This window comes from Salmo salar, chromosome 18 (genome assembly GCF_965601325.2).
Source record: "Salmo salar chromosome 18, fSalSal1, whole genome shotgun sequence".
Lineage (NCBI taxonomy): Eukaryota > Metazoa > Chordata > Actinopteri > Salmoniformes > Salmonidae > Salmo > Salmo salar.
Window position 1 is genome coordinate 82,088,859 of NC_138308.1, and position 14,340 is coordinate 82,103,198.

A 14,340-nucleotide genomic window follows, 5' to 3' on the forward strand; every position below is an offset into this window, starting at 1 on the left:
TTCAGGAGTCTTATGGCTTGCGGGTAAAAACTGTGTAGAAGCCTTTTTGTCCTAGACTTGGCACTCCGGTACGGCTTGCCATGCGGTAGTAGAGAGAACAGTCTATGACTGGGGTGGCTGGACTCTTTGACAATTTTTAGGGCCTTCCTCTGACACCACCTGGTGTAGAGGTCCTGGATGGCAGGCAGCTTAGCCCCAGTGATGTACTGGGCCGTACGCACTACCCTCTGTAGCTATATATGCAATCAGGCCACCGCCTCCCATTTTACCTGTGGTTTCAATGCGACTGTTCTCATGTTGTATGTTGAAACACATAAATCAAAACTTTAGATTAACAGTCTAAGGCTCAAAGCAATTGAGCCACAGACATGGAGTTGGTAAAAAGCTGACCTTTGACCCCTGGCTGTCTGCGATCTCATTCTATCTGGAGTTTAGATACATGGTGAAGCTATTCAGCAACTGATGATCACAGGCCACTGACACCCATTTTACTAGGATGTAAAATATCATACTCCTCCTCTTTTACATTCAACAACTCACCAATCACGTTTAAAAAAAGAGTACACGTCATCAAATTTACATACACTCCAGGAAAGTGTTCTTACATCACAGAGCTCAACAATTAGAAAACACTCGTCCCTGGGTGGGCTTGAACCACCAACCTTTAGATTAACAGTCTAACGCGCTAACCAATTGCGCCACAGAGACTAAACTGCTAGAACATGGACCCACGTGGAACAAGGACCACGTTCATTTCATGGAAATCACTCCGCCGTTACGTGGTTGCAAAAATGCTATTATCTTATCCAGAAAGAGACATATTCAGCTTCCATTCATAATTGTGCGGCTAAACAGAGGGGTAATATCCAGATCTGAACAGACGTATATACTACGTGGTTTATCTCAAAGACAGATGTTTTCTAAATGTTGTTCATGTCCCTCCCAATCCGTCTCCCGTTGAAGTAAAAGGACAATAAAATGTTCACCTCCCCGTCGGGGAATTGAACCCCGGTCTCCCGCGTGACAGGCGGGGATACTGACCACTATACTAACGAGGACTGAGTGTGTGCTGGAATTCTACCTCTGCAGGTCACTTTCAGTTAAAGCAACAGCATCCCCTTCTTTGTCAATATAAGTCCACATTTAGACACGCATACACACACACACACAGCAGACGACCACGGTTGTTTGAATATTCAAATATCCAAACGGACCTCAGTATTTCATTACTTGTGTGCCTGTTCATTTTTGTTGACCTTTTTTGCGGGGGTGGGCCTATTTTAATACTGAAAACGTTTTTTCTAAATTAAATGATCATTGAGACATTATTACATACAGGGATACACCGTGACAATTGAAATGCTTTATTTAATAAAACAACTGTTGAATTTACATTTGATGACGGTATATCGAGCTGGAGCATTTAGTCCTTCAGTCAACTCTTGACAACCATCCCTAACAAACACGGTCAACTCTGACAACTATCCCAAACAAACACGGTCAACTCTGACAACCATCCCTAACAAACACGATACCAACATTTTCCTATAAACAAGTCCTGCGCACACTTTAAACAACGAGACAAAATACATTCATTAGAATTTTCTCAAAGTTATACAAGGTGATATACAGTGATTTATCATAATGGGGGTTGCTGAAAATGAAAAGAAGTTCTAGCAGTAACAAGAGTGGATAATAGATTCTGAATTTATTGTTCCTCAAAGCAGATTAATATAGACATACATACACATATCCAGAACCAGTCAAAAGTTGGGACACACATACTCATTCAAGTTTTTTTTTTTCTAGATTTTTTACTATTTTCTACATTGTAGAATAAAAGTGAAGACATCAAAACTATAAAATAACACATGGTATCTTGTAGTAACTAAAAAAGTGTTAAAGAAATAAAAATATATTTTATATTCTTCAAAGTAGCCACCCTTTGTCTTGATGACAGCTTTGCACACTCTTGGCATTCTCTCCACCAGCTGCAAGTGGAATGCTTTTCAACAGTCTTGAAGGAGTTCCCACAAATGCTGAGCACTTGTTGGCTGCTTTTCCTTCACTCTGCGGTCCAACTCATCCCAAACTCTCTCAATCAGGTGATTGTGGAGGCCAGGTCATTTGATGCAGCACTCCATCACTCTCCTTCTTGGTCAAATAGCCCTTACACAGCCTGGAGGTGTGTTGGGTCATTGTCCTGTTGAAAAACAAATGATAGTCCCACTAAGCGCAAACCAGATGGGATGGCGTATCGCTGCAGAATACTGTGGTAGCAATGCTGGTTAAGTGTGCCTTGAATTCTAAATAAAATCACCAACAGTGTCACCAGCAAAGCATCCCCACACCATCACACCTCCTCCTTGCTTCACGGTGGGAATCACACACGCGGAGATCATGCGTTCACCTACTCCGCGTCTCACAAAGACAGAGCGGTTGGAACCAAAAATCTCAAATTTGGAGTCAGACCAAAGGACAGATTTCCAACAATCTAATGGCCATTGCTCGTGTTTCTTGGCCCAAGCAAGTCTCTTCATATTATTGGTGTCCTTTAGTAATGTTTTTGTTTTACAGCAATTCGACCATGAAGGCCTGATTCACGTAGTCTCTTCTGAACAGTTGATGTTGAGATGTGTCTGTTACTTGAACTCTGTGAAGCATTTATTTGGGCTGCAATTTCTGAGGCTGGTAACTCGAATGAACTTTTTCTCCGCAGCAGAGCTAACTCTGGGTCTTCCTTTCCTGTGGCGGTCCTCATGAGAGCCAGTTTCATCATAGCGCTTGATGGTTTTTGCGACTGCGCTTGAAGAAACTTTCAAAGTTGTTGAAATTTTCCAGATTGACTGACCTTCGCTTCTTAAAGTAATGATGTACCGCCGTTAAATATATATATATATATATATATATATATATACTGATCAAAAAAATAAAGGGAACACTTAAACAACACATCCTCGATCTGAATGAAAGAAATAATCTTATTAAATACTTTTTTCTTTACATAGTTTAATGTGCTGACAACAAAATCACACAAAAATAATCAATGGAAATCCAATTTATCAACCCATGGAGGTCTTGATTTTGAGTCACACTCAGAATTAAAGTGGAAAACCACACTACAGGCTGATCCAACTTTGATGTAATGTCCTTAAAACAAGTCAAAATGAGGCTCAGTAGTGTGTGTGGCCTCCACGTGCCTGTATGACCTCCCTACAACGCCTGGGCATGCTCCTGATGAGGTGGCGGATGGTCTCCTGAGGGATCTCCTCCCAGACCTGGACTAAAGCATCCGCCAACTCTTGGACAGTCTGTGGTGCAACGTGGCGTTGGTGGATGGAGCGAGACATGATGTCCCAGATGTGCTCAATTGGATTCAGGTCTGGGGAACGGGCGGGCCAGTCCATAGGATCAATGCCTTTCCTCTTGTAGGAACTGCTGACACACTCCAGCCACATGAGGTCTAGCATTGTCTTGCATTAGGAGGAACCCAGGGCCAACTGAACCAGCATATGGTCTCACAAGGGGTCTGAGGATCTCATCTCGGTACCTAATGGCAGTCAGGCTACCTCTGGCGAGCACATGGAGGGCTGTGCGGCCCCCCAGAGAAATGCCACCCACCCCACCCCAAACCATGACTGACCCACCGCCAAACCGGTCATGCTGGAGGATGTTGCAGGCAGCAGAACGTTCTCCACGGCGTCTCCAGACTCTGTCACGTCTGTCACGTGCTCAGTGTGAACCTGCTTTCATCTGTGAAGAGCACAGGGCGCCAGTGGCGAATTTGCCAATCTTGGTGTTCTCTGGCAAATGCCAAACGTCCTGCACGGTGTTGGGCTGTAAGCACAACCCCCACCTGTGGACGTCGGGCCCTCATACCACCCTCATGGAGTCTGTTTCTGACCGTTTGATCAGACACATACACATTTGTGGCCTGCTGGAGGTCATTTTGCAGGGCTCTGGCAGTGCTTCTCCTGCTTCTCCTTGCACAAAGGCGGAGGTAGCGGTCCTGCTGCTGGGTTGTTGCCCTCCTACGGCCTCCTCCACGTCTCCTGATGTACTGGCCTGTCTCCTGGTAGCGCCTCCATGCTCTGGACACTACGCTGACAGACACAGCAAACCTTCTTGCCACAGCTCGCATTGATGTGCCATCCTGGATGAGCTGCACTACCTGAGCCACTTGTGTGGGTTGTAGACTCCGTCTCAAGCTACCACTAGAGTGAAAGCACCGCCAGCATTCAAAAGTGACCAAAACATCAGCCAGGAAGCATAGGAACTGAGAAGTGGTCTGTGGTCCCCACCTGCAGAACCACTCCTTTATTGGGGGTGTCTTGCTAATTGCCTATAATTTCCACCTGTTGTCTATTCCATTTGCACAACAGCATGTGAAATTTATTGTCAATCAGTGTTGCTTCCTAAGTGGACAGTTTGATTTCACAGAAGTGTGATTGACTTGGAGTTACATTGTGTTGTTTAAGTGTTCCCTTTATTTTTTTGAGCAGTGTATGTATATATATATATATATATATATAACTAAATGATATAGTCCGTCGAGCCAGATTAATATACAGTGGTGTAAAGTACTTAAGTAAAAATACTTTAAAGTAATTCTTAAGTCGTTTTTTGGGGGTATCTGTACTTAACTAATCATATTTTGGACTACTTTTACTTCACTACATTTCTAAAGAGAATAATGTACTTTTTACTCCATACATTTTCCCTGACACCCATAAGAAGTCGTTACATTTTGAATGCTTAGCAGGACAGGAAAATCGTGCAATTCACGCACTTATCAAGAGAACATCCCGGGTCATCCCTACTGCCTCTTATCTGGCAGACTCACTAAACACAAATGATTTGTTTGTAAATTGTGGCTGAGTGGTGAACCGTGCCCCTGGGTCTCCGTAAATTTAAAAATAAGATAATCGTGTTGTTTGGTTTGCTTAATATAACACATTTTAAATGATTTACACTTTTACTTTTGATACTCAAGTACATTTAAAACCAAAAACGTTTAGATTTTACTACTGGAGTAACTTTTACTTGAGTCATTTTCTTTTAAAGCATCTTTACTTTTAATCAAGTATGAAAATTGGATACTTTTTCCACCACTGGTATCTATACTTTTACTCAAGAATGACAATTGGGTTCTTTTTCCACCACTGTTAATATATATTGATGATGTATATGGTCCTTCGAGAAGGATGCTTATCTATATACAAAAATATGGTCCTTTGAGCCAGATTTATATTTTCCTAACAAAACGGTCGAGATATACAGTAATAAAACCACAGGCCTTTGCTTTCAAATCAAATCCAAGTTTATTTGTCACGTGTGCCGAATACAACAGGTGTAGACCTTACAGTGAACTGCTTACTTACAGGCTCTTAACCAATAGTGCAAAAAAGGTATTAGGTGAACAATAGGTAAGTAAAGAAATAAAACAACAGTAAAAAGACAGGCTATATACAGTAGCGAGGCTATAAAAGTAGCGAGGCTACATACAGACACCGGTTAGTCAGGCTGGTTGAGGTAGTATGTACATGTAGATATGGTTAAAGTGACTAAGCATATATGATGAACAGAGAGTAGCAAAAGCGTAAAAGAGGGGTTGGCGGGACACAATGCAAATAGTTTGGGTAGCCATTTGATTGCCTGTTCAGGAGTCTTATGGCTTGCGGGTAAAAACTGTGTAGAAGCCTTTTTGTCCTAGACTTGGCACTCCGGTACGGCTTGCCATGCGGTAGTAGAGAGAACAGTCTATGACTGGGGTGGCTGGACTCTTTGACAATTTTTAGGGCCTTCCTCTGACACCACCTGGTGTAGAGGTCCTGGATGGCAGGCAGCTTAGCCCCAGTGATGTACTGGGCCGTACGCACTACCCTCTGTAGCTATATATGCAATCAGGCCACCGCCTCCCATTTTACCTGTGGTTTCAATGCGACTGTTCTCATGTTGTATGTTGAAACACATAAATCAAAACTTTAGATTAACAGTCTAAGGCTCAAAGCAATTGAGCCACAGACATGGAGTTGGTAAAAAGCTGACCTTTGACCCCTGGCTGTCTGCGATCTCATTCTATCTGGAGTTTAGATACATGGTGAAGCTATTCAGCAACTGATGATCACAGGCCACTGACACCCATTTTACTAGGATGTAAAATATCATACTCCTCCTCTTTTACATTCAACAACTCACCAATCACGTTTAAAAAAAGAGTACACGTCATCAAATTTACATACACTCCAGGAAAGTGTTCTTACATCACAGAGCTCAACAATTAGAAAACACTCGTCCCTGGGTGGGCTTGAACCACCAACCTTTAGATTAACAGTCTAACGCGCTAACCAATTGCGCCACAGAGACTAAACTGCTAGAACATGGACCCACGTGGAACAAGGACCACGTTCATTTCATGGAAATCACTCCGCCGTTACGTGGTTGCAAAAATGCTATTATCTTATCCAGAAAGAGACATATTCAGCTTCCATTCATAATTGTGCGGCTAAACAGAGGGGTAATATCCAGATCTGAACAGACGTATATACTACGTGGTTTATCTCAAAGACAGATGTTTTCTAAATGTTGTTCATGTCCCTCCCAATCCGTCTCCCGTTGAAGTAAAAGGACAATAAAATGTTCACCTCCCCGTCGGGGAATTGAACCCCGGTCTCCCGCGTGACAGGCGGGGATACTGACCACTATACTAACGAGGACTGAGTGTGTGCTGGAATTCTACCTCTGCAGGTCACTTTCAGTTAAAGCAACAGCATCCCCTTCTTTGTCAATATAAGTCCACATTTAGACACGCATACACACACACACACAGCAGACGACCACGGTTGTTTGAATATTCAAATATCCAAACGGACCTCAGTATTTCATTACTTGTGTGCCTGTTCATTTTTGTTGACCTTTTTTGCGGGGGTGGGCCTATTTTAATACTGAAAACGTTTTTTCTAAATTAAATGATCATTGAGACATTATTACATACAGGGATACACCGTGACAATTGAAATGCTTTATTTAATAAAACAACTGTTGAATTTACATTTGATGACGGTATATCGAGCTGGCGCATTTAGTCCTTCAGTCAACTCTTGACAACCATCCCTAACAAACACGGTCAACTCTGACAACTATCCCAAACAAACACGGTCAACTCTGACAACCATCCCTAACAAACACGATACCAACATTTTCCTATAAACAAGTCCTGCGCACACTTTAAACAACGAGACAAAATACATTCATTAGAATTTTCTCAAAGTTATACAAGGTGATATACAGTGATTTATCATAATGGGGGTTGCTGAAAATGAAAAGAAGTTCTAGCAGTAACAAGAGTGGATAATAGATTCTGAATTTATTGTTCCTCAAAGCAGATTAATATAGACATACATACACATATCCAGAACCAGTCAAAAGTTGGGACACACCTACTCATTCAAGTTTTTTTTTTCTAGATTTTTTACTATTTTCTACATTGTAGAATAAAAGTGAAGACATCAAAACTATAAAATAACACATGGTATCTTGTAGTAACTAAAAAAGTGTTAAAGAAATAAAAATATATTTTATATTCTTCAAAGTAGCCACCCTTTGTCTTGATGACAGCTTTGCACACTCTTGGCATTCTCTCCACCAGCTGCAAGTGGAATGCTTTTCAACAGTCTTGAAGGAGTTCCCACAAATGCTGAGCACTTGTTGGCTGCTTTTCCTTCACTCTGCGGTCCAACTCATCCCAAACTCTCTCAATCAGGTGATTGTGGAGGCCAGGTCATTTGATGCAGCACTCCATCACTCTCCTTCTTGGTCAAATAGCCCTTACACAGCCTGGAGGTGTGTTGGGTCATTGTCCTGTTGAAAAACAAATGATAGTCCCACTAAGCGCAAACCAGATGGGATGGCGTATCGCTGCAGAATACTGTGGTAGCAATGCTGGTTAAGTGTGCCTTGAATTCTAAATAAAATCACCAACAGTGTCACCAGCAAAGCATCCCCACACCATCACACCTCCTCCTTGCTTCACGGTGGGAATCACACACGCGGAGATCATGCGTTCACCTACTCCGCGTCTCACAAAGACAGAGCGGTTGGAACCAAAAATCTCAAATTTGGAGTCAGACCAAAGGACAGATTTCCAACAATCTAATGGCCATTGCTCGTGTTTCTTGGCCCAAGCAAGTCTCTTCATATTATTGGTGTCCTTTAGTAATGTTTTTGTTTTACAGCAATTCGACCATGAAGGCCTGATTCACGTAGTCTCTTCTGAACAGTTGATGTTGAGATGTGTCTGTTACTTGAACTCTGTGAAGCATTTATTTGGGCTGCAATTTCTGAGGCTGGTAACTCGCAAGAACTTTTTCTCCGCAGCAGAGCTAACTCTGGGTCTTCCTTTCCTGTGGCGGTCCTCATGAGAGCCAGTTTCATCATAGCGCTTGATGGTTTTTGCGACTGCGCTTGAAGAAACTTTCAAAGTTGTTGAAATTTTCCAGATTGACTGACCTTCGCTTCTTAAAGTAATGATGTACCGCCGTTAAATATATATATATATATATATATATATATATATACTGATCAAAAAAATAAAGGGAACACTTAAACAACACATCCTCGATCTGAATGAAAGAAATAATCTTATTAAATACTTTTTTCTTTACATAGTTTAATGTGCTGACAACAAAATCACACAAAAATAATCAATGGAAATCCAATTTATCAACCCATGGAGGTCTGGATTTTGAGTCACACTCAGAATTAAAGTGGAAAACCACACTACAGGCTGATCCAACTTTGATGTAATGTCCTTAAAACAAGTCAAAATGAGGCTCAGTAGTGTGTGTGGCCTCCACGTGCCTGTATGACCTCCCTACAACGCCTGGGCATGCTCCTGATGAGGTGGCGGATGGTCTCCTGAGGGATCTCCTCCCAGACCTGGACTAAAGCATCCGCCAACTCTTGGACAGTCTGTGGTGCAACGTGGCGTTGGTGGATGGAGCGAGACATGATGTCCCAGATGTGCTCAATTGGATTCAGGTCTGGGGAACGGGCGGGCCAGTCCATAGGATCAATGCCTTTCCTCTTGTAGGAACTGCTGACACACTCCAGCCACATGAGGTCTAGCATTGTCTTGCATTAGGAGGAACCCAGGGCCAACTGAACCAGCATATGGTCTCACAAGGGGTCTGAGGATCTCATCTCGGTACCTAATGGCAGTCAGGCTACCTCTGGCGAGCACATGGAGGGCTGTGCGGCCCCCCAGAGAAATGCCACCCACCCCACCCCACACCATGACTGACCCACCGCCAAACCGGTCATGCTGGAGGATGTTGCAGGCAGCAGAACGTTCTCCACGGCGTCTCCAGACTCTGTCACGTCTGTCACGTGCTCAGTGTGAACCTGCTTTCATCTGTGAAGAGCACAGGGCGCCAGTGGCGAATTTGCCAATCTTGGTGTTCTCTGGCAAATGCCAAACGTCCTGCACGGTGTTGGGCTGTAAGCACAACCCCCACCTGTGGACGTCGGGCCCTCATACCACCCTCATGGAGTCTGTTTCTGACCGTTTGATCAGACACATGCACATTTGTGGCCTGCTGGAGGTCATTTTGCAGGGCTCTGGCAGTGCTTCTCCTGCTTCTCCTTGCACAAAGGCGGAGGTAGCGGTCCTGCTGCTGGGTTGTTGCACTCCTACGGCCTCCTCCACGTCTCCTGATGTACTGGCCTGTCTCCTGGTAGCGCCTCCATGCTCTGGACACTACGCTGACAGACACAGCAAACCTTCTTGCCACAGCTCGCATTGATGTGCCATCCTGGATGAGCTGCACTACCTGAGCCACTTGTGTGGGTTGTAGACTCCGTCTCAAGCTACCACTAGAGTGAAAGCACCGCCAGCATTCAAAAGTGACCAAAACATCAGCCAGGAAGCATAGGAACTGAGAAGTGGTCTGTGGTCCCCACCTGCAGAACCACTCCTTTATTGGGGGTGTCTTGCTAATTGCCTATAATTTCCACCTGTTGTCTATTCCATTTGCACAACAGCATGTGAAATTTATTGTCAATCAGTGTTGCTTCCTAAGTGGACAGTTTGATTTCACAGAAGTGTGATTGACTTGGAGTTACATTGTGTTGTTTAAGTGTTCCCTTTATTTTTTTGAGCACTGTATGTATTATATATATATATATATATATAACTAAATGATATAGTCCGTCGAGCCAGATTCATATACAGTGGTGTAAAGTACTTAAGTAAAAATACTTTAAAGTAATTCTTAAGTCGTTTTTTGGGGTATCTGTACTTAACTAATCATATTTTGGACTACTTTTACTTCACTACATTTCTAAAGAGAATAATGTACTTTTTACTCCATACATTTTCCCTGACACCCATAAGAAGTCGTTACATTTTGAATGCTTAGCAGGACAGGAAAATCGTGCAATTCACGCACTTATCAAGAGAACATCCCGGGTCATCCCTACTGCCTCTTATCTGGCAGACTCACTAAACACAAATGATTTGTTTGTAAATTGTGGCTGAGTGGTGAACCGTGCCCCTGGCTCTCCGTAAATTTAAAAATAAGATAATCGTGTTGTTTGGTTTGCTTAATATAACACATTTTAAATGATTTACACTTTTACTTTTGATACTCAAGTACATTTAAAACCAAAAACGTTTAGATTTTACTACTGGAGTAACTTTTACTTGAGTCATTTTCTTTTAAAGCATCTTTACTTTTACTCAAGTATGAAAATTGGATACTTTTTCCACCACTGGTATCTATACTTTTACTCAAGAATGACAATTGGGTTCTTTTTCCACCACTGTTAATATATATTGATGATGTATATGGTCCTTCGAGAAGGATGCTTATCTATATACAAAAATATGGTCCTTTGAGCCAGATTTATATTTTCCTAACAAAACGGTCGAGATATACAGTAATAAAACCACAGGCCTTTGCTTTCAAATCAAATCCAAGTTTATTTGTCACGTGTGCCGAATACAACAGGTGTAGACCTTACAGTGAACTGCTTACTTACAGGCTCTTAACCAATAGTGCAAAAAAGGTATTAGGTGAACAATAGGTAAGTAAAGAAATAAAACAACAGTAAAAAGACAGGCTATATACAGTAGCGAGGCTATAAAAGTAGCGAGGCTACATACAGACACCGGTTAGTCAGGCTGGTTGAGGTAGTATGTACATGTAGATATGGTTAAAGTGACTAAGCATATATGATGAACAGAGAGTAGCAAAAGCGTAAAAGAGGGGTTGGCGGGACACAATGCAAATAGTTTAGGTAGCCATTTCATTGCCTGTTCAGGAGTCTTATGGCTTGCGGGTAAAAACTGTGTAGAAGCCTTTTTGTCCTAGACTTGGCACTCCGGTACGGCTTGCCATGCGGTAGTAGAGAGAACAGTCTATGACTGGGGTGGCTGGACTCTTTGACAATTTTTAGGGCCTTCCTCTGACACCACCTGGTGTAGAGGTCCTGGATGGCAGGCAGCTTAGCCCCAGTGATGTACTGGGCCGTACGCACTACCCTCTGTAGCTATATATGCAATCAGGCCACCGCCTCCCATTTTACCTGTGGTTTCAATGCGACTGTTCTCATGTTGTATGTTGAAACACATAAATCAAAACTTTAGATTAACAGTCTAAGGCTCAAAGCAATTGAGCCACAGACATGGAGTTGGTAAAAAGCTGACCTTTGACCCCTGGCTGTCTGCGATCTCATTCTATCTGGAGTTTAGATACATGTTGAAGCTATTCAGCAACTGATGATCACAGGCCACTGACACCCATTTTACTAGGATGTAAAATATCATACTCCTCCTCTTTTACATTCAACAACTCACCAATCACGTTTAAAAAAAGAGTACACGTCATCAAATTTACACTCCAGGAAAGTGTTCTTACATCACAGAGCTCAACAATTAGAAAACACTCGTCCCTGGGTGGGCTTGAACCACCAACCTTTAGATTAACAGTCTAACGCGCTAAACAATTGCGCCACAGAGACTAAACTGCTAGAACATGGACCCACGTGGAACAAGGACCACGTTCATTTCATGGAAATCACTCCGCCGTTACGTGGATGCAAAAATGCTATTATCTTATCCAGAAAGAGACATATTCAGCTTCCATTCATAATTGTGCGGCTAAACAGAGGGGTAATATCCAGATCTGAACAGACGTATATACTACGTGGTTTATCTCAAAGACAGATGTTTTCTAAATGTTGTTCATGTCCCTCCCAATCCGTCTCCCGTTGAAGTAAAAGGACAATAAAATGTACACCTCCCCGTCGGGGAATTGAACCCCGGTCTCCCGCGTGACAGGCGGGGATACTGACCACTATACTAACGAGGACTGAGTGTGTGCTGGTATTCTACCTCTGCAGGTCACTTTCAGTTAAAGCAACAGCATCCCCTTCTTTGTCAATATAAGTCCACATTTAGACACGCATACACAGACACACAGCAGACGACCACGGTTGTTTGAATATTCGAATATCCAAACGGACCTCAGTATTTCATTACTTGTGTGCCTGTTCATTTTTGTTGACCTTTTTTGCGGGGGTGGGCCTATTTTAATACTGAAAACGTTTTTTCTAAATTAAATGATCATTGAGACATTATTACATACAGGGATACACCGTGACAATTGAAATGCTTTATTTAATAAAACAACTGTTGAATTTACATTTGATGACGGTATATCGAGCTGGCGCATTTAGTCCTTCAGTCAACTCTTGACAACCATCCCTAACAAACACGGTCAACTCTGACAACTATCCCAAACAAACACGGTCAACTCTGACAACCATCCCTAACAAACACGATACCAACATTTTCCTATAAACAAGTCCTGCGCACACTTTAAACAACGAGACAAAATACATTCATTAGAATTTTCTCAAAGTTATACAAGGTGATATACAGTGATTTATCATAATGGGGGTTGCTGAAAATGAAAAGAAGTTCTAGCAGTAACAAGAGTGGATAATAGATTCTGAATTTATTGTTCCTCAAAGCAGATTAATATAGACATACATACACATATCCAGAACCAGTCAAAAGTTGGGACACACCTACTCATTCAAGGTTTTTTTTTTCTAGATTTTTTACTATTTTCTACATTGTAGAATAAAAGTGAAGACATCAAAACTATAAAATAACACATGGTATCTTGTAGTAACTAAAAAAGTGTTAAAGAAATAAAAATATATTTTATATTCTTCAAAGTAGCCACCCTTTGTCTTGATGACAGCTTTGCACACTCTTGGCATTCTCTCCACCAGCTGCAAGTGGAATGCTTTTCAACAGTCTTGAAGGAGTTCCCACAAATGCTGAGCACTTGTTGGCTGCTTTTCCTTCACTCTGCGGTCCAACTCATCCCAAACTCTCTCAATCAGGTGATTGTGGAGGCCAGGTCATTTGATGCAGCACTCCATCACTCTCCTTCTTGGTCAAATAGCCCTTACACAGCCTGGAGGTGTGTTGGGTCATTGTCCTGTTGAAAAACAAATGATAGTCCCACTAAGCGCAAACCAGGTGGGATGGCGTATCGCTGCAGAATACTGTGGTAGCAATGCTGGTTAAGTGTGCCTTGAATTCTAAATAAAATCACCAACAGTGTCACCAGCAAAGCATCCCCACACCATCACACCTCCTCCTTGCTTCACGGTGGGAATCACACACGCGGAGATCATGCGTTCACCTACTCCGCGTCTCACAAAGACAGAGCGGTTGGAACCAAAAATCTCAAATTTGGAGTCAGACCAAAGGACAGATTTCCAACAATCTAATGGCCATTGCTCGTGTTTCTTGGCCCAAGCAAGTCTCTTCATATTATTGGTGTCCTTTAGTAATGTTTTTGTTTTACAGCAATTCGACCATGAAGGCCTGATTCACGTAGTCTCTTCTGAACAGTTGATGTTGAGATGTGTCTGTTACTTGAACTCTGTGAAGCATTTATTTGGGCTGCAATTTCTGAGGCTGGTAACTCGCAAGAACTTTTTCTCCGCAGCAGAGCTAACTCTGGGTCTTCCTTTCCTGTGGCGGTCCTCATGAGAGCCAGTTTCATCATAGCGCTTGATGGTTTTTGCGACTGCGCTTGAAGAAACTTTCAAAGTTGTTGAAATTTTCCAGATTGACTGACCTTCGCTTCTTAAAGTAATGATGTACCGCCGTTAAATATATATATATATATATATATATATATATATATATACTGATCAAAAAAATAAAGGGAACACAAACAACACATCCTCGATCTGAATGAAAGAAATAATCTTATTAAATACTTTTTTCTTTACATAGTTGAATGTGCTGACAAC

The 14,340-nt window shown here is 42.2% G+C and overlaps 5 non-coding genes across 5 annotated transcripts; all 5 read right to left on the bottom strand.

Moving 5' to 3' along the window:
• Positions 1-634: 634 nt before the first annotated feature.
• trnan-guu (transfer RNA asparagine (anticodon GUU)) lies at positions 635-708 on the bottom strand. The gene has a single exon. It is a non-coding gene; the product is annotated as a tRNA-Asn (tRNA).
• A 278-nt stretch (positions 709-986) lies between these two features.
• On the bottom strand, positions 987-1,058 carry trnad-guc (transfer RNA aspartic acid (anticodon GUC)). The gene has a single exon. It is a non-coding gene; the product is annotated as a tRNA-Asp (tRNA).
• A 5,234-nt stretch (positions 1,059-6,292) lies between these two features.
• trnan-guu (transfer RNA asparagine (anticodon GUU)) lies at positions 6,293-6,366 on the bottom strand. The gene has a single exon. It is a non-coding gene; the product is annotated as a tRNA-Asn (tRNA).
• Positions 6,367-6,644: 278 nt separating this feature from the next.
• Positions 6,645-6,716, bottom strand: trnad-guc (transfer RNA aspartic acid (anticodon GUC)). Its single transcript has one exon. It is a non-coding gene; the product is annotated as a tRNA-Asp (tRNA).
• A 5,583-nt stretch (positions 6,717-12,299) lies between these two features.
• trnad-guc (transfer RNA aspartic acid (anticodon GUC)) lies at positions 12,300-12,371 on the bottom strand. Its single transcript has one exon. It is a non-coding gene; the product is annotated as a tRNA-Asp (tRNA).
• Between the last annotated feature and the right edge of the window lie 1,969 nt (positions 12,372-14,340).